This window comes from Lepeophtheirus salmonis, unplaced genomic scaffold, assembly GCF_016086655.4.
Source record: "Lepeophtheirus salmonis unplaced genomic scaffold, UVic_Lsal_1.4 unplaced_contig_621_pilon, whole genome shotgun sequence".
Lineage (NCBI taxonomy): Eukaryota > Metazoa > Arthropoda > Copepoda > Siphonostomatoida > Caligidae > Lepeophtheirus > Lepeophtheirus salmonis.
In genome coordinates, this window is record NW_027295225.1 from 24,588 (window position 1) to 45,158 (window position 20,571).

At 31.4% G+C, this 20,571-nt stretch overlaps 1 long non-coding RNA gene across 1 annotated transcript; it reads right to left on the bottom strand.

The window, feature by feature from the left end:
- Positions 1-231: 231 nt before the first annotated feature.
- LOC139904754 (uncharacterized) lies at positions 232-20,260 on the bottom strand. The gene is made up of 3 exons (XR_011784218.1): positions 20,090-20,260; positions 2,394-2,467; positions 232-1,508 (listed from the first exon to the last, which is right to left on the bottom strand). It is a non-coding gene; the product is annotated as an uncharacterized lncRNA (long non-coding RNA).
- Positions 20,261-20,571: the final 311 nt, after the last annotated feature.

A 20,571-nucleotide genomic window follows, 5' to 3' on the forward strand; every position in this document is an offset into this window, starting at 1 on the left:
TAATTAAATTTCGAATATTAATTTTTTTGTACAAAAATTTGAAAAATATTAATTAAATTTTAAATCTTAAATTTTTAGGAAAAAGTTCTGATATTAAATGTTTCTATAATGAGAAAAAATTTCCTAATTTGGGCTGGAGGGGCTACAGTCCCTGGGAACGCCTTTGTAGATAATGTTCCTCGTTTTTCTTCAACCATCTTTACTTCAACTAGGACGATATTGAACGGAGGATTAGTATAAATATTTATTGAAATAGAGACATGTAAAATGAGTAATTATCCACTAGATGTGAATTACACATGAATACTACAAAATAGAGTAAATTTTTGATATGTTAAAGAAAACATGAAAAATATAAAAAGTACAATTTTTGAAACATAGCATAATACTGGGTACGACCTCACTTTAACAACCTATACGATTAAAAAAATATGCACAACTAATGCCAAATGAAAGTTGGTCAATTATTTTTATTATAATTCAATATAATTGCCATCTTGACCTCGGAACCGGGAGCAGATTTTAATGACAGTCAGTTTTAGCAGATTCCAAAATACCTTCCAAGATCCGGTACATCGGCTCGGATTTTATTTTGGAGGAGGATCTGTTGGTGTGTGCTCAACAGCGTCTCACAAAAAGAAGTCCAGGGGGCTGAGGTCCCCTGTAATAGTAAAATAAAAACCCTGGACAACACGGCCAACGTTTTCTTTGCTGTGTGGCTTGGAGCAGAGTCCTGTATGCCTGACAAATGCCCTGAAAGCTGCACCTGACTCACCAGACATAGGACCTCTTTGCACTCTATAGTTTGTCTTGTCCGGATCGAATCCTAAGAAAGACACTGCCCTTTCATAATTGTTGAATAAATACTTTGTTGGTCAATACCACTTTTTTAGTTTTAAACCAAACACATTTGACCAGCAATTAAAACACCAAACAAAGTTCTACCTGCGGTGAAGTGTAGGGTATTGATTTTAAACAGGTTGGCAGGCCTGTCATTGCTCGAAACAAGTTTAGGCCGAGATATGTGATTTTGTTAGTACATGACATGAAATTATTCGAAGACAATTTTTTTTTGTTCTTGTAATTGGTTAGATAAAGTTGCACTGATTAAGTATAGATGAACATTATAGTATTACATTTACTAAATATGACCAAGGAATTCTCTTTAAAGTCCACAAACATCATGTATTTTTCCTTCTCTAGAAACGACCAGGATTTCCAATGACAATTTTCTCAAGCCAATTTTCTCCAACGGCAATTTTCGACTGGCAATTTTCTCAAGAGCATTCTTGCTTGAACCATATTAATGAATTATGTTGATGGAATGACACCACATTTGTTTTGAATACTACAATGTTTCTAGTTGTAGTTACAACCTTTGCCTAGAGTTATTTGGTTTCGACACATTTGGCTTTAATAGTAAAGAAGGTTACCCCCAACCATTCCTTTATTTTATTCTCCATTTTTCATGAACACACTCATTTCATACCTCGACGTTAATTCTTTAACTAATAAAATAATAATAGTAATAACGTTATACTAAAATAATAATTGTGATTTGATGAACGTTGATAAAACTCATTTAAAATCACATTCATTTTTTTAAATTTTATATAAATTATTTCCTTTTTTTTCTTTTTAATAGTAGTTTACTTAAACAGATGCAAGACTTAATTCAATTTATACAATGGTCCTGTAAATTATACTCGTTTTTTCTTCTTCTTTATACTGCATCGTTATACAGTATTGGTATATAGAACATAAGGGACCACTTTATATAGTGCACCCTGTTACTATTTTTCATACATTCATCGTTATACACTTTATTTTATTAATATAGAGTTCAATTTGAATATAAAACAATACCTAGAACATTTGTGGCTACATTTAAGTTTTGTAAATATACTGGACTGTTCAAAAATCTCCATGCTACAAACTAGTATGTACATTTTTGGAGTTTGAAAATGGAGAAACCATTATACATAACTAAGGAACGGCACCTACTTTTAAATATTAATCAATTTTTTAATCAAGTTATCAATAATGAGATTAATAGGTATTAGTTAAATATTAATTGATTTGACTCCTTTTTAGCAAAATTAATAGAAATACAAGTTCATACCATAAAGCTTGAACAACTGATGTTAGACTTCCACCAAGCTTTTTAATATTGACGTCATAGTGTATGTGTGATTGCATGTTTTGTCTAATTTTTTTTTTTTTTTTTTTTTTTTTTTTTTGCCGAGCAGTCGATTTAAAACATCAAATTGAAAAGTCTAGCAAGCCAGCTTACATGATGGTCTAACCTTGTATTTCTATTACCCTTGTTTTTTTGGAATCCAATGGATTTATTCCATTGTTGACTTTCTTAAATAAAGTTTTGAAATGGATACCTGAGTAATTTTTTCAGTCCTTTTCTTCTGTTTGTTTGCTACATCAAAGAAATTCTGAGCAAAGGAGAACTCACCTGGAAAAAAAAATATGTAGCAATGACTTTTTGTAAATAAAATTAATCAATTGAACAAAAATGAGAAAAATTATGTTGTGAAAATTAAAAGAATCATAAACAAGAATCTAACAAGCAACATATACAGATTTTAGAGCTGTAAATTATTGGCACTTCACATATGTAAAAAATAAATTGCAAAACAACATGGTTGGTTGTTCATCGTATAATATGTCCAACTAGAATGGGCACTCGATAGAACCTCCACTCAAAATATTTTTTCCTAAAAATTAATAGTAATATAATAATTTATGGTCGATTTTGTACTTTTAACATTTTGTGGGACCTGAACCTCTAAAAAAATAGCCACTTACTTTTAACATATACAGCCAGGGGTATCCGCAAAATGTGGGCTAGAGGGGCTGTAAACCACTCCAAATTTTGAGTTTTTGCTTTTTACTAGAAAATTTTATTTTTCTATTTAAAAAAAATATATATTTGTATATATAATCCTGCAGACGCCCTGATTAGCTTTCCTACGTAGTTACCCCTAAATCAATTTGTATGTTTTTCTACATGTCCAACTTAAAAAAAATAATAATCACGTTTGTGGGACTTTCACCTCTAAAAATTGTATGGACTCTTACTATTAATATTAGTAATGGAACAATCAACTTGAATCCCAAATAGGTTGCTATTTCTGCATTTGGGATCGGAAAAATAAGGAGTTTTCTTTTATTACCATATTCCAATTCTAATATATTATTATTATTTATTAATAAATATTTAATAATATTTATTGTATAGAAAAAAATATAAAAACATTTATTTCTGTCAAAGACTATGTGAATTAAGGACATTTGCCTCATCATTTTATAAAATAATTTATGTCAAATAAATGCTCAAAAACTCAGGAAGAAACAAACTGCTTTCTAGACACATGAGGTCGGTTTAGCTATTGTTATTTTAGTGCATTAAGTTCTGTATATGTAATTCATAGTGTGGGATTTTTGGGAACGTACTGCACGTTCCTGAACGTGTATGAACATTGTACTGTTCCAATTTACCCGTTAGACTACTTAGTAGGCTGTAACATGGGTCGACCTACAAGTATGTAAGTTTACTTATTGCGAATGACGGAACCATTTATTCGAATCGGAGAATCTATGTTTTTTCTGGAATCAGGATCAACATTGGGTATTCCGATTCTAACTTATTACTGGTATTTAACTACAAAAACATAGAAAAAAGAAATAGCTTCCTCTTAAATTAAATATTTTTTGCTTTTTACAAGAAAATTTAAAATTTAATTAAATTATTCAATTTTTTTTCCAAAAAATCTAACTTTCTCTGAATAACAATGTAATTTTATATTTTTCTCTAAAAAATTGAATATAAGAAATTTAATTTCTGAAATAATTATCTTAAAAATTTATTTTTTGCCAAAAGCTCTAGATTTTTGAAATTTTTTTTTTGTCAACAGTTTTTAATTTGTGAAATTTTTCTCCAAAAAATTATATTTTTGAAAACACTCTGGGTTTTTGAAATTAGTTTCCAAAAAAATTAAATGTTCTATGAAAACCTAATGTTTTTGAAATTTTTCTCAAAAAATTTTGTATTCAAAATTTTTTTCGAAAAACATTAATTTTATATGAATAGTTGTGAATTTTGATTCCTTTTCCAAAAATGTAATATTTGAAATTTTTCTCCAAAATATTTAATTTTTGGATTTTTTTTTGAATAAACCAAAAGAAAAAAAGAAAAATCCTGCGGGTCCCTCTGATATATAAAACTTTCCAAGAAGGTTTAACTAATATTCAACTTTTTCCCTAATCCTGGTGAGAAACAAATAAACCCAGGGAAAGCATGTAATCATACAAATTAAAAAGCATTTATAGTCGAAGTAGATTAAGCATTTGTAAGGTCCTTTCAATTATAAGGGGAAGAAATATATATATCTTTTGATTATTTCCTTGCGTATAAGTATAGGGAAATGCATATATATACCTTTATCTACACTGAAAGGCGAGGAATAACAGAAATTGACACGTAATCAGGAAAGTCTTTTTAGATTGTAGGTAATCATTATGGATAGATTATACACTTATTTAGAGTAGGGTATAAAATGTATAAATGTACAAAATATTATTAATACTCATATAGTAACATAATGGTACAATTTGATATTAAAGAGATTATATTATACTGACCCTTAAGTTTTTTGAGCCCTACACTATGCTTTATCAAAAAATGAATTTATTCCTACATGAACATGACCCTCACAATTTGAAAAATACTGGGAAGGAGAGGAGCTCAAGCTTCGTGATATTTTATAGATTAGTTGCATGCATAGAGTTGTAAATCCTATGCAATTTTTTTGTTATTGAGAACCTGAACAGTACTTTAATACTTTCTAAAGCTCTTACCAAGAAAATTTAATTCTGGAATGGAGAAAATCTAAAGTAATCACTGATATCTATATGTGCTCATTAAGGACAAGGTGGGGTGTACGGTAACTTTGTATAAGACATAATCGTATAAGGAGAGTTTGGGTTAAACATTTTCGTATAAGGACATTTCGTATAAAACCATTTCCTATAAATTTATGAGGAAACGGAGAATAGACTTTATTAATTGTCATTTTGTACACCGAATATTGCTGGTGTTTTTGAGTTCTTATTGGCTTAAAGTTATAATCTGCTTTAGGATCCTCCTACATGTTTAGGGTACAATTGGGGGGATTTTGAGGGGCTCTTAGTAGTTTTCTTCAAGTATCAGCGGTTAGTTGCATCCCGTTTTGGGACCCAGCCGTAACTGAAAACAACTCCAACATTCGGGGTACAATTGAAAGGGTTATAAGGGATCCTTAGTAGTTTCTCATTTATCAATAGCGGGTTGCATCCCGTTTTGGGATCTAGCAGTACCCAAAAATACCCACAACATTCGGGGTACAATTGGGTGATGTTAAGGGGCTCTTATTAGTTTCTTCAAGTATTGGCGGTTGGTTGCATCCCGTTTTGAGACCTAGCAGTACCTGAAAACACCCCAACATCCGAGATAGAATTGGGGGGGGGGGGTTGTAAGGGGCTCTTAGTAGTTACTTAAGTATTGCTGGTACCCTAAAACATCCTCAACATTAGGGGTACAAAATGAGAATTAATAAAGTCTATCCCCGTTTCCTCATAAATTTATTTATAGGAAATGGTTTTATACGTAATGTCCTTATACGAATTGTCCTTATACAAAGTTACCTATTTCCTAAAGTATTACAAAGCATTTCTTGTGGAGTTATAAATATAGGCACATATAACTCCATAAATTATACATTTTCCACAACTTGGCAACTTGATTGTGCTGACATATAATTGATTTGTACACAGGATCAGGAGCCTCGGTTATAAAAATATGACAATTTTGTACCTGATGCCATTCAAAAGAGCATACAAAAAGCTATAATTTGATGTTTTTTGTTTTTGTCCAATCAGAAATGTTCGAGTAACAAGCAAAACGGCAGAGTGTGTGCGATCTCCTCTACGCACAAGTCGATCTTCCAGAAGAAGATCTTCACAGCTAACGCTGTTCTGAGTAGGAAAAATGATCGCTTCTTGGCTGAATGCAGAGCTCAGTTCGATGGAACCTTCATGACCAAACATCCAGCTCAGGTCATGGTCCTCGGCGTCGTGGTGTCTAACGGCAGCAAAATGCGCCCCTACTTCTTCAAGATCAACGAGAAAGTCAATACAGACGTCTACTACAAGGTGTAGAAGTATCATGGCTTCCATGGTTGACGAGCACATTCACCAAGGACAACGATGTGTTTATCAAAGACAGCGAACCGGGACACACGTTCAAGAAGGTGCAGCTTTTCTGCAAGGATAATGTGGCTGCCTTCTGGAAAGTAGACTTCTGGCCTTTGTCCTCACCTTACGAGAACCTCACTGGACGGTGCAAATTGGAGGGGAAGACTTCTTCTCCGAATGTTGATGCGCTGGAGGCCGTGATCACGGAGGAGTAGAACAACATTTCCATGGGCTTAATCAAAGCCAGCTGTGCCTCTTTTCGTCCCAGTATTGAATCCATCATTCAGAATGGAGAACCGGGAACATTGAATAAAAAGTGTAGAAAATTGATGAATCACCACTTTTTGATTCAAATGTTTGTCATAAAAATGCCACAAAATACAAGTACGTAGAAATGAAACGTCTTGTTAAAAACTGTATGTCTTTACATCCTCGCCTGGTTGTCATTATTATTGAGGATAATAGGGATCATGTTTACAATTAATTATGTTTTACAAGTAATGATTCTTGTTGGACTGAATCAGAGTAGAATTGAGGATCTATATTGAAGTAATTCCTGACTATGTTCTTGCTAGATACGGAGTATGATTTGTGTATATTCCCTTTATCTCATAACTGCTTTGAAATAAAATAATATAATATCATAGCAGCTAAGCTCCTTTTATATATCTTCTTCATTATTTAAATTGTCAGGGTGATCTACGCCATTTCCGACTATATGCGCATTACAATAAGATGTTCTTTCCTCAAGAATAATGATAACAGTTTTGGAAAATAAGAAAAACTGCTCAAATTATAAGCTACAAAAATGTAGTACGTGTTTAATTATTATTTTCTTTTTTACACCTATACTTTTAATAGTACATATATACATTACTTTTTGTATATCCCATGTAGAGTCTGATTTAAATTTAAATAGACTCAATGCTATTTAGTATTTATGTATTATTAAAGTAACCAAATCGAATTAAAATACTTGCATACAATTTTTTATTATTCCAGGTCATTTACATGTAAATTAGATTAGCCTTATTAGAGCAAAACGTTATATTTGAAAGTTTTCATCTATTATATTCTCAGCTGTGGTTTTTTGCACTCTTCAAGTCCCTTATTAATGTTTTTAACATTCATGTGTTTTATGTACACAATTTATGTCTCTTTTTTTATGTATCTTGCATTTTTTTTTTCGGAAAGAAACAAGGATGAAAATGATGGAACGACTTAGCTCAATGCACAACGTGCAGAAATTATTCTTTTGAACTTAATGTTCATAGGTTCGCTCCGTCTTTCCTTTGTTGGAAAGAATACTTTATGTAGTTTGACTTCAAAAAAGATTCCTATGTACGTTGGAGTAAATGTGATTACTTTAATTTGTGATGTAAAGTCCTGTTTATTTTTTAGCTGGCCGGTTTTTTTTTGTTTGTTTTTTTTGAAAATGGTAATCCAAAAAATACATTTTCTGTTCCTTAGCAGCTTTCATTGTTATTTAATTCCTGTGTAGTTAATATCCTTTCCTAAATAGATTAAATTCTAATCAAAACTGCATTTATCATTCGTGTGAGATCATAAAAGGCGGAGCATAACACTGAGGATTTGTTGCAAGTCCTTGTTGGACTCAGAGTAGAATTGGGGATCGATATTGGATTAATTTCTAGCCAATGTCTTTTTTTATTTCCTACTCCCCCTCATCCTTTGTTGCAGTAAATTTTGGCTAATCTTTTCAAAAACATTCCTCAAATTGTCAGGGTTACCATGTTGATTTTCGGATCTATTTTTTTAACATGGCCATTATACACAGGATTTGACTATAATGTTTCAATTCTTCACTTAATAATAGTAGTTAATTGTACGAAGCTTAACAAGAGCTAATCCAAGTTGAACAAATGAACGTTGTTTAGACGAAGAATCATAACTACCATATACTTCCAACATTATGATTCGTAAAAGAAAAATCAAATCCTCTACTGATCAAAAAATAAATTCCCAATTATAATTTAGGGGAAAAACAGCTATCAATTGATTTTCAAAGAAAGATAATAAAAAACTAATTAGAGAATCTTGTTGAGTTAAAAAATCAACCCTGAAATTGTGGGCATGAAAAATATTTCAAACATAATATCCGCTGGTTCAAATTTAAATCTTTAAAATAAAAGTAAAAAATTAATTTATATAACACAAATATTTAGCAGGTTGTCAACTAAAGAACTTTTTAACAAATTTATGGTTTAAAATGAGTTTTCTCCCACTTGAAGTCATTTATAATGCATTTTTGCATTCATTTGTGTAAAATGAGCACATATTATTCAATTTAAAAAAATGAAAATATCAAACATGAATGCTGCACCTTTTTATAATGAGTTCAAACCGACTTCTTTATAAATAATTGCACTTCGGATGAGAGAAAAGAGGAGGAAACTATATATAGAATTAAATCATCATGAAATGAAGTCTTATCCTACCCCAAGAAGCTCACTGATGGGAAGCCTTTCGAGAAGGAGCCCTATGAATATGGAAACAACAGATATGGCACCAGGAATCGCATCATGAACTTCTTAGTGAACCAATAGATCGCCATCAGTGAACAGCTCAATGACTTGGGTAGGTCCACAGGGCCTCTACAACAATTCTGGTTGTAAATTTCTACGTGTTGAATATGAAGCAGGGCTTCTTGTGGTTCTTAAGAAGCACTAGTCCAGTATGTTCTTTGGCCTCCTCTTGTCACTAAAGCAGGCTGCACCTCGTTTAGGAAGAGAAGATATCCGTGAAAGCCAAGGTGTCATATGAACGGCAGGTATCTTGTGGATGATCCCAGGGACGTGTTTCTCAAAGACAAGACCGAGTAACTTGCATCTGTGCACGTTCTGTTCGTCTTCATTCAGGAGGGGACGAGGTGCTTGTCAATCCGCACATAAGGCTCGGATTGTAGATTTTCTCAACTTCTACATATGCGGCTTGAATAAGAGATTCCAAAAAGAGTGCCTACCATAACGTGGGTTCCGTGAGACAATGCAACCAATCTTACTCTCTCCTTTCTGTAACTATTTTGGACCATCAATAACGTTTTAAAATTGGTTCAGAACTAATTCATTTTCATAAAATGCGTCATGTAGGATTTAAATCCAAACACATCTTTTTATTCCACCGTTAGGTCTTGAAATGTAATGGTATTGTTTACATTAGACTCCTATTTGGAAAATATATATTGACTTTTAATTTTTTTATCGTACGTTATGGATTTTTATTTACTTTTTTTCTACTGGAATGCAGTTTTGTTTATTAATAAAATAATTTATTTTTCAATGCTTGTTTTTATTAGTTTGTACAATCCAGTTATAAAATCATCTAAATAGAGCCTGGCGTTATGATCTGAAGAAAAATAAAAGTTAAAAATGCTTAATGACCTAGTGAGAGGTGTTGAGTTTGCCTTAGAGCTCAATATACAATTATATTTCAGTTTATGTCTTAAGAAATCAGAATTATAAAATTATGCAACAAAACTCAGGTTTTGGAACACCCACCGGCTAAAAACCATATTTATAATTGTTGACTAAGTCATAAAAAACAATAATTATCTTCAAATTTTCAATTGCAGAAGATTTGGCCTTAAAATCATTTTTTTAAATCACGTTTTTAGAGTATAATTTTGATTCAGATCCATATTTCGAAGTGAAATAACAAAATCAATGAAAATTAAAGGTAATAACTATTGAAAGAAAACATCTCAGTATTCTAAAGATAAAATATTTATAAGGTTAATAAGAAGATTATTTGACTAATTGAAATAAGTAATGAATATTATAGAAGTAGGAAAAGCTTCCAAATTAAATACAAAAAAGTAAATTAGATTACATACATCCAATCAAAAGATACTTATCAGATACATTGTATATGAAAGATGTTTTAATTGGTGTTAATCGTTTTGCCTCTAAAATATTAATCACCTATTAAATTAAGTCGAGTAATCAACTTAATTGTATTGTGTTTCAAACATTCTCAGACAACCTTGAAATATTTATTTATTAAATATTTCATAAGAAAATTAAAAGTTTAACTGAAAAAATCAATTTAAATCGAACCCTTTTAAAGTTGTAGTATAAAAAGTAATCTATTTTTCAGCCATTGAATGGAGTCGCCGTAGCTCATGGACAACACCCTGCAGCTCCATTTAACCAATTAAAGGAAAGAAGAAAATAAACAAGCAATTGAGAAAAGTGTAAAAAAGTTATTAGCCTTCACATCAGACCTGTCATTTTATTGAATTTTTTTATGATTGGATAGATTTTGTAGGAACTGCATTTAATAGGAATTAATAAATATTTTATCTATTGAATGCTGCAATGTTTTCTATCATTTGTTGTTTCCTTAAATTTTCATCTTTAGGTTTATTTCATTTCGAAATAAACCTCTGACTAATACTCGACTTAGTCCCACATTTGATAAAAAAACAGACTAGATACATATTACTTATATATACTTGAAATACGAAGTTCAGCTCTAGTCATACTAGGTATAATTTAAAAAAGAAGCCTAAGCCATAAATTAAACGAGAGTTTCATTTTCATTTTGAATCCCTTTCACGATAATTAAATCTACTGTTTAAGAGGCAAATTGGCTTTAAATATGACTATTAAATTCCTTTTAATTAATTATCCAGATATTTTTACGAATAATAAGTTCAAAATAGTCGAAAAATGTCATTAAGTATGTATTAGTTGAATATTTAAGGTTCCGTACATGGATATGTAGTACACACTTTTTGTTTCTTTAACACAAGCTATATATTATTAGGAAATTGATATACATCTCCAAATTTTTTAATAACACAAAATATATTTTTATTTATATATTATAAATACAGAATTATTAGATTAGAAAGTACATTAATACAATATTTTAGCCAACTATATTTAAAAAAAAATAATATGACGAGTACATACACAAATAATTGACGATTTAAAGAAAAGTTTATCTGTATGTATGAACTTTTGTATCAAATTACGACATTTTTCATTTAAGATATTACAATGTAGCTCTCGCAGTCGTTTAGCATGTATATAATTCTCCCTGATTTATATCATTTATAGAGATGGGATTTGTATAGGAGCGTAAGGAAAATGGAGGAGCGAGACATATGGTATTACTGAATTAAGAGCATTGTTATTATCAGTTGGATGTTATATGTTTTGGGTAGAGAAAATGTATTATTGTTGTAAAGAGAAAAACCTTCTATATATTTTTTTTTGTTTAGGCGTTTTTATTGTATGACAATTATGAAACACGTATAATAGAGACTACATGAATATTCACAATATATGTTAACAAGAACGCTGTTATATCACTATTCAGTAATAAATAGAATATATAATCACCAATATTGTTTTAAAATTAATCAACAGTGTGATATACACTTGGGATCACCATATAAAATGAATGAAATCTAGCAAGCGTGTAATTTAACTGAATGTTACCTTTGATGAAGCTTAGAAATAAGCCAAAGTACTCCCTATCTCATCCAATCATAATACATTTTTTTTCTTTAGCTGTTGAGTATTGATTGTGTATTTACGTGTGAGTTTGCCCATGAAAAACGTGGAGTACCACTAAGGATTTGTTGAAGAGTTATCTTCCATAGTATTATAATACAATTGGTATAATCGTCGATGCTTAATAACTCCAGGCAATGCTGGGTACTACAGCCAGTAATTGATATAACCATAACCATGAAAGACATACACCTTTTCTTTTTTTAATTTTTGAACTTACAACAAATAAGTAGAGGATACAAAATATATAAACCCAGTAGCAAAACAAAGATCACATGATCGATATTTTAGGAATAACATTTGCAAAATGTTGCATTGAACATAACAAAAGGCTTATAACTGAGTTATAATAATCCTCTTGAAATGACAAACACAAAATATTTATTATTCATAGCCTCTCACATGCATCCATAGCTTTAAGTCATTATTAAACCTATATTTATTTGATTTAAATACATATTTCTAATTCTTTTTAATTTCTAACTCAAACTGAGCTTTTTTGACTGTTGCAACCGTATTTAATTACATAAATAATTAAACAAAGAACATTAGAAATTGGGTTTCCTAAATTTATAATAGTCGATCCTCCCTAAATATGAAGATTAATATTTCGGAATAATCAAAACTTCAAAGAAATAATAAGAATATTTAATTTGTAAAAAAAACAATGTATTCTTTTTAAGTAAATATATTCAAAATATTTTTCTTGAAAAATAGTTAATCTTAAAAATATGAAAAGGGTGGTAAATTATTCGATTTTCGTTCGATAAAAATTGAAAATTTATAATAATAATTTTTTTTTTCTTCAAATAACACTATTCTACAAAATCCCACTTTTTTTAAGCACTTGGTGTTGAAAATAGGAATACATGATTTAAATATATTTCAAAGCCTAATGTTAAAAAAGTTCTAAAATCATTTTTAAAATGACTGTATCATGCTTATATTTGTTTAAAATTGAAAATAGGTGCTTTTTATTCAGAGGCTCACAGCTTTAAGACGAATATATTTAAAAAATATCTCATTTGACAGATGAAAGTCTGAACTTTAATTTAAAAAAAAGAGATTTTTTAAAACATTCTCATTTTTGATTTGATCTAATAAGAAAAGTCAATATATTTACATGTCCTAGCTAGATCGAAGAAAAGAAAAAGAAAGAAGGGAGAAAAAAAGATAAGGAGGTGGGAAGAAACTTAAAAAAATAAAAAAGAGTAATAAAATCCCTCTTGAGAGTAGGATCCTCAATTTGGGATTGATCTTCATCAATGGAGAAGAGTACATGTGTTGAAAGGAATCCCTGGCAACGAAATCCCTGTTGAACTGCCCCTGGCCAGTGCGATATATTTTTTTGAGGATTTGCTCCGATTACTACCTTGAATGTATTTATTTGGGAATGCCTAAGTCAATCCGGTTATGCAATAAGTCATCATGTGTCCTTTGAGCTTGAAATAAGGATACATAAGTGAAACTAATGAATTTTAGAGGCAATGTAGAATGATGAATATATTTATGATTTTAATCTTGTATCCATGATGAAGTAAGGAGGTGTGCTGCTGAAGTTGTAACTAACTGTTATTTTATATTTATCTGATCAATTTGGAGGCTTATAAGCATTATGGGAGAAGGAACCCTTGATATGGGATATCAAAATTTCTGAATAATGGCTCTTACATACAAAGATTAGAAAATAGGAAGATTCACTTCATAAATTGCATTATACCTGAAGGAAACACCATTTTGGGGGCTCAAATTTCATATTTTCACTACAAGAAATAGATAAATGTATTAAATATATTTGGCTTGAAGTTATGAGCCTATGAATAAAAAGCACCTATTATCCATTTTAAACAAAGATGATTTGAGTTATAAGTATGATGCTGACAATGGTTACAAAAATTTTTACCATTTAGCTTTCAAATATATTAACACAAATTATCCCGATCTTCAACAAAAAGCTCTTTAAAAAGCTTTGAACCTTAAAACTAAACAAAAATAGCAAACAATGTATGGCGTTTTATAAAAGCCACAAGGCTAAAAGAGAGAAAATAAGCAACTTTTGGAATCAGGGCATCAAATTCTATTATGTTGAGTATACATATGTTGTTTTGATCTATCTTTGCTGTTGAACAGTACAATTTAATATCTCTTATTCAAATGCAATTTGTGGAGATGATACGGACTTTGTATCATTACAAAATACATTCCAACAATGGTAAACTATCTTTTGATCCATTTTGGTGCATCGGAGGCCCAAGCCCTCTAAAGCCTGAGTTCCATTCAAACTAAAACAATATTGTTTGAAATGGCTTCTAGAGTGGGATAATCTAACAAGACTGTTTTTCTGTAAAATCACTTGTACAAGCTGGTTATACAATTACTCTCATCTAAATATTCACATTATATAATGGAAATTTAAACTTTACTGGTATCGGCATAAAACCAGCAGTTTAGCTGTGATAAGGTTATACAGCAGCGTCCGCAGGGGGTGGGCTGAAGGGGCTTTAAAACCCAAACTTAAGGAATTTTAGCTTGTTATATGAAAATTTAATATTTAAAATTAAATTTGTCATTTTTTTTGCAAAAAATTAATTTTTCAAACAATTTTACAGAACTTTTTATTTTCCGTCAATTTTTCTACAAAAATTTTTAGAATTTTTTTTGAAACAGCTGTGAAATTTTGAATGGAATCACCGTAGCTCATGTACAACACGCTCAGGAGAAGTTATTCTCTTGAACTTAATGTGTGTACGTTCGTGCCCATGTGACTCCTATAGAAAGAAATATAATTTGTGTATATGGATTTCACAATAAGATTCCTAGGTTAAATGGTGTATATGTATTACTATAATGTTTACTTATACTTAATCAGTACAACCAATTAAAGGAACATTTAAAAAATGATTTTTTTTAACAGTTTCTCCAAAAAAAAATTGAATATTTGTATTTTTTTTCCAAAATACTTAATTTTTCAAAGACATTTAAAATATATTTTTTTTCATTTTTTTTTAAATTCTCCTTCCTCCCTCCCCTCAATATAATCCTGCGGACACCCCTGGTTATATATGATCAGCTGCATCTAGGTGTGAGAAAAAAGAAATAATGAGACAAACCCACTCTTTATGTAACAGGACATCTTTTCTGGAATTACTCAATTGTCAATCCTCAATTCTTCTTCGAGTCCAACTAGGATTCGAACTTACAACTCACATATAAACTCTCATCGCTTCTCTCTGCCTTTCACGCGCTCTATACTAAAATGTTAATCGTCAAGACTGGAAAAATAATGATAACAGCTTTGGAATATAAAAATTCCTGTTAAGATTGCAAATAAAAAAAAGCCACTCCCGCTTTTTACGACATATTTTAAATACATTTACTTATATGTAAAACATACATATTTATGTATTTCAATAGGAAATTAATGGAATCAATCAATCAATCAGTTCTTGTATGCATGTAAATTCAGATTGCTAGGCATATGTACACCAGGGTGTCTCATTTACCGGTCTATTCTCTTTGAGGAAAATCTGTAAGCTATAACAAATTCAGTGAAATGTAATTATTTCTTTTTATCCTTTCGCAACAAGTAATACATTTTAAGCATATAATATATACTCATGCTATAATTCTGCATGAAGGGGGTGGGTGTTAAAGCCTGTGCCTCCCCTTTTTGAATTCAGTAACTAGATCTTGGCTTGTAAGTGTTCCACTATTTTGGTGTTCCATTTATGTATTTTTTTGTTCACCGATCCACCATTATTTCCGTTCTGTTCTGCGTTCTAATCATAAAGAAGTACCTTTTACACTGTACAACAGCAAATTGTGACTTCCACTTTCATTGTGTCAGAAACTACTCCTTCGAGAACTAGGTTTCAAGACTTTCTAATACAATAGTTCAGAGAATATGAGCGCTCAAATAAGCTACAACTAACTAAAATCAGTTCATTAATTGTCTAGATGAAGGCAAAAAGGTGTAGTGTAGCCGATTTGAATCCCACCGAGTACAGCAACAAGACAAGAAAAACTTGACCGTGGACTAGTTGAGGAACTCCAGGAAAGACCACTAACTTCCTTTACAATAAGGTTCAACAGGTAAACCAGACCAATTTCCCTGCCTCGACGATGATGCTGGGAATTGTGACATCAGACGGGAAGAGCATGCTCCGAAAGGCCTGAACATCTTGGCAAATGAGTACCAGGACGTCCTCAAGAAGGTGGTTTTGTCCTAAGAAACTATGAATTTCAGCAGGAATCTTCCCCAGAGCACAAGGCAAGGACCACAGACTAATGGTTGGAGAAGAATTTTTCCAATTTCTGAAAATACGATATGTGGCCTCCCTCTTCACCAGTATGAATCCTCTCGACTATAACTATGTCGACGTGCTTAAGACTTCCACGTAAAGGCAATGGACGGCCATATCCGAGGGCCACGTTCGTAAAGGTGTGTAGACTCTTCAGGCCCAGGCTTGAGGATATGCTGGCAATAGAAACCAGCCATTTCAACTAATAACTTATTTATAATTATTTTTCTTTTGTATAATATAGAGCCTAATCGTTTAACACTATCTGGTTCTTGATCAAGTCGATTTTTTGTAACCTATGCTGTCGCACACTGTATATCAAAGAGAACCAAAAACAAAAAATACTATGTAAATATTAGAAGACACATATTTATCTTTGGACATAACTCTTGTTATTTGATGAATGGGTCCTCAGAGATTTTTTGTGCCCTATTTGCTTACATTCACGGCCAAATGATAAGCCTTGGTCTCATAATTCAGAAGTAATTAGCAAGTCTAATTAATTTGTTCGAGTTAAGGTAGAGTACTAGAAGCTTTCATGTTTGATAAAACCTTCAAAAAGTTCCCCTTCATCTCCCCCCCACCCCCCACTGTACCACTGCCAAAAAATAGGTCTCCCGAGCGTTCGTCTTTGCTTAAATAATCTCTTAAGTCATATTTAAAAAAGTTAAAAAATATATAAGCTTTGATTTCTTGATTTTTGTATGTAAATACTATTGGGGGAAAAACAAAAACATTATGCTCCATACACAAGCCTCACTAGATCCAATCCTATCCAAACCCTATATTTATTAATTATAAAATAAAGATTATATTATTTCACAGTACAACCAAGAAATTCCTTGGAATTTTCCTTTGATGTAGAATTCCAAGAAATCCCGGAATAGAAACCTAATGTTTACATATGTATAAATATGCATGCATGCATTTATTTAAAATTTCGTTTTCATGTGCTGATGTATCTAACAAGATATGTTAAAACTTCGTGAGAAAATTGGATCTCCTGAGTATTGGTTGCCACAATAAGGAATTCTTTGTGTGGAGTTGTCAAGGTAAGAAAATTAAAAGCTTATTTTTATATTTAAACAAAATGTTTTTTTTTCTACGATTCCTGTGACGATTGTGGAAAGTTTAAAAAAATATTTTGCAAGGTTTTGTCAAGTGTTCCTTGGTTTCCTTTTTACTTGAATTTGTTTCTCGCCAATGCGATAAAAGGCGGAGAAACAATTCATACCGAAAACTTGAGAGGAATAGTTTTGTCCATTACAGCTAGATATGCTGATTTTTATTTAAAAATAAAAAGGATGGCTGGTAATTTCTGGGATAATGCTATTGACATTGTCAAACACAAACTGTCATTTGAAGCTAGAAATATAACTAGTTCAGAAATAATTGTTGGAATGGATGAACGCTTTCATCTATATACTATGTTTTGAAATATTTAGTATTTAGTAATAGTTTTATATTATTTGTGCTCGTCTGATCGAAATATTTGATTGTTTTGAGGTGTGATTCTTGGCTAGAATGTCTAATTTTAAGCTTAAATTTGAAAGCCACGTATTTTATGTGGCATACTTAAGTATACATTTGTAAACACTATTTTTATATTGAGGGAACAATATAAATCAAAATTAGTTTGTATGCTCAACGAAGTGAATATTGTCTAAAGTTTATTCTATAAACTTTATATAAGAAAAGAAAAAGAAAAAATAAGGTCGACAGAGAATTGAACATCAATTGAAAGTCCATTTACGGGATCAATAAATTTAGTCATTCAAGTGAAACAGTTGAAAGAGCTAAAAAAAAAAATATATATATCCGGAGAGAGAGGACATCTAGGACAATTTTAAGAATAAAGTTAAGACTCGATCCAAGAATTTCCATTTGGGTACTCCAAGTAGTTGGGGTTCTCCAGGACCACTTTCTACGATGTCAGGAAGTCCGAAACGTCGGAGAGGAAGAATGGCTCTGTCAAAAAGAACAAACTGGACACGGAAGAGTGAAAGAAAACAGCGCAGGCAAATCTACTTAAGTCCGTGAGGACCAATGTAAGAGATCTCGGAGTTTCGCCACAGACTGTTCAGAATGCTATGAAAAAAGTGGGTGGGAAGAACTTGTGAGGGTGGAAAGGCCACTTTTGTCTTTTTTTTTTAATATTATTATTTATTTCTATTGATTGGGGGTACGAGGTTGAGGATTCAATAATATAAGAGTTGTTGCAATTGGAGACGTTATTTTTGTTCTTTATAGAGAAGGTTTAGAAATGCTGTGAAATGAGATCGTGCTAAAAACTCATGAAACTATGTGTAATAAGCCTACTATTAAAAAAAACAGGAAAAATAAGTGCAAAGGAATAAAAATAATTTACTTTATGACGTAAAACGAAAATACGTTTGTTCTTACATACAAAAATATTTATGCATTAAACAGCCCATTTCCAGGATATTAACACATACATCGTCTCATATTCAAATTAATCACCCATTAGGCGTTAAGAACGATTTACTTTTCGTTCGTAATATTAGCAATAGAGGGTTGACGTCTGCATAGTTGATATCAACCTCTTAGGCGGCACTCTATTGCCATAAAATGTCGAGGGATTTTTTTAGTCACTTGATAGCATCATAAATAAACTTTTGTTTGATGCAGTTTTTGTTTTGAATCGTCCCCCCCCCATATCAGTGAACAAGAGGCAAAAAAAGGCTTCGTGCGTCCGACTTGTTTCACGACTATATAGCCAAAAAAGACATCACTGCTATCGTCGGGGTCAATGTGAGGAGTTTCTGCTACATCTTTGTTGGAAAAAACGTTGGCTATGGGATGTTCAGAAAGCCAGGAAGTGGAGCTCTGCGCCCAAAACTTTGCCGATTTCTGGGCAAAGGATATGTGGCCCCTCACTTCCTAACTTGAACATCCTTGATTACTTTTGGCGGTGTGCCATCAAAGGTATCCAAAATGCAACCCCACGCCACAAAGTGGATCACCTGAAATAAACAATTTCCAAGGTCTGGAAGCAATTACCCTGAGGATGAAATCGTCAAGGCTTCCACAGGGGGGATACTGTATCTTTTACTCCTGTTGTTGTTGTCATGTCACTGAGGAGGAGCAAGGATTCTCTTACTGAAGTATAAACATTGGTATTGCTATATATATATATATATATAATGGTTCAAAAATCAGGTATCCCTAAAAAAGTACAAGAACCGAATGATCATAAAATTTCAAAAAAATCTTAGTATTTATTATTATATAACATGATGGAGGGAAATTTAACCTTAATTGAAGTGATGATTTTTGTGAACAAAAACATGGAGCATTCTTTTGATTCAAACAAAGAAACTGCAAATTATTGAGTACTTCTCAACCCTTTCAATAGATTCAAAAAAGGTGTACAATATTTTTTTACTCATAAACCAAACATTAAAGTACAATTTTTGACTCATATAATGATATTAAGTAAAGTACTGGAAGCTTAAAAATTGCTAATTTCAACCCAATAAACTTTTTTTTTCCTTCAATTAAAATGACATAAACCAGATTACTACGCCAATAATATCCTTAGCGTCTTCAACCTTTGGTACAGTTAGCTTTTTAATTCTCCCCGGTTAAAAATATCAGTGAATACAAAATATTAATAAGGGACAATCTAATGAAGACTGTAGTAGATGTCAACTCAACCATAGCGGCCAAGATACTATGGGCTCAGCTTTTTAGACAAAGTATAATAGTTTGATAATGCATTTCTAAGGTTGCGTGACGATTATATAATCCTGTCCTCTCCTAAACTAATAGTACAAATATTAGATAAAAACTTATTAAAATTTGTCAAAATGTCTTTTTTTATCAGTTTGTAGTGGAGTATAAAACATAACTATCAAAAACTTTTTTTTTTCCTTCAAAATTGCAAATGAGACAATCAAAAATCCATTTGTTTACATTAATAAAGTCAACTTAGAGGAGTTAATAGAAGAAAATAATGTAAAGAATCAATGAACTCACTGTCAGATTGATCCCTTCTTTGACTCTGTTAGTAAATTCCAAAGTTAATATTTTCCTTTGAATGTGATAGTTTTTATGAAAAGTTCACCAAATGATTCGTTGAATTGGATAACGAAATTAAAAGAAGATGTTGCTCACTATTCGTACTGCACCAAGAATGTTTTTGTGACTGTTAAATGAAACGGCTGCTGCAAGAAAAAAGAGGAGAAGAGGAGCGGGAAATTAAGAAGAGAGGCATTCTCAGAAAAAAAAATACACGCAGAATAATATAACGCTCTCTTCGCTAATAACTTCCATCATTGCAAGAATCTAATATCTTACGTGAATAGATAAAATTCATAACTAACTAATTAATCTGATTTGGGATCTATAAGAATATATTTAATGCAATTTTTTTTTAAAGGTGGAAGAACTATAAAATTTACTCTAATATCACAATGAGAGAAATTGATTCATATAGAAATAAATGTAGTAGTCATACA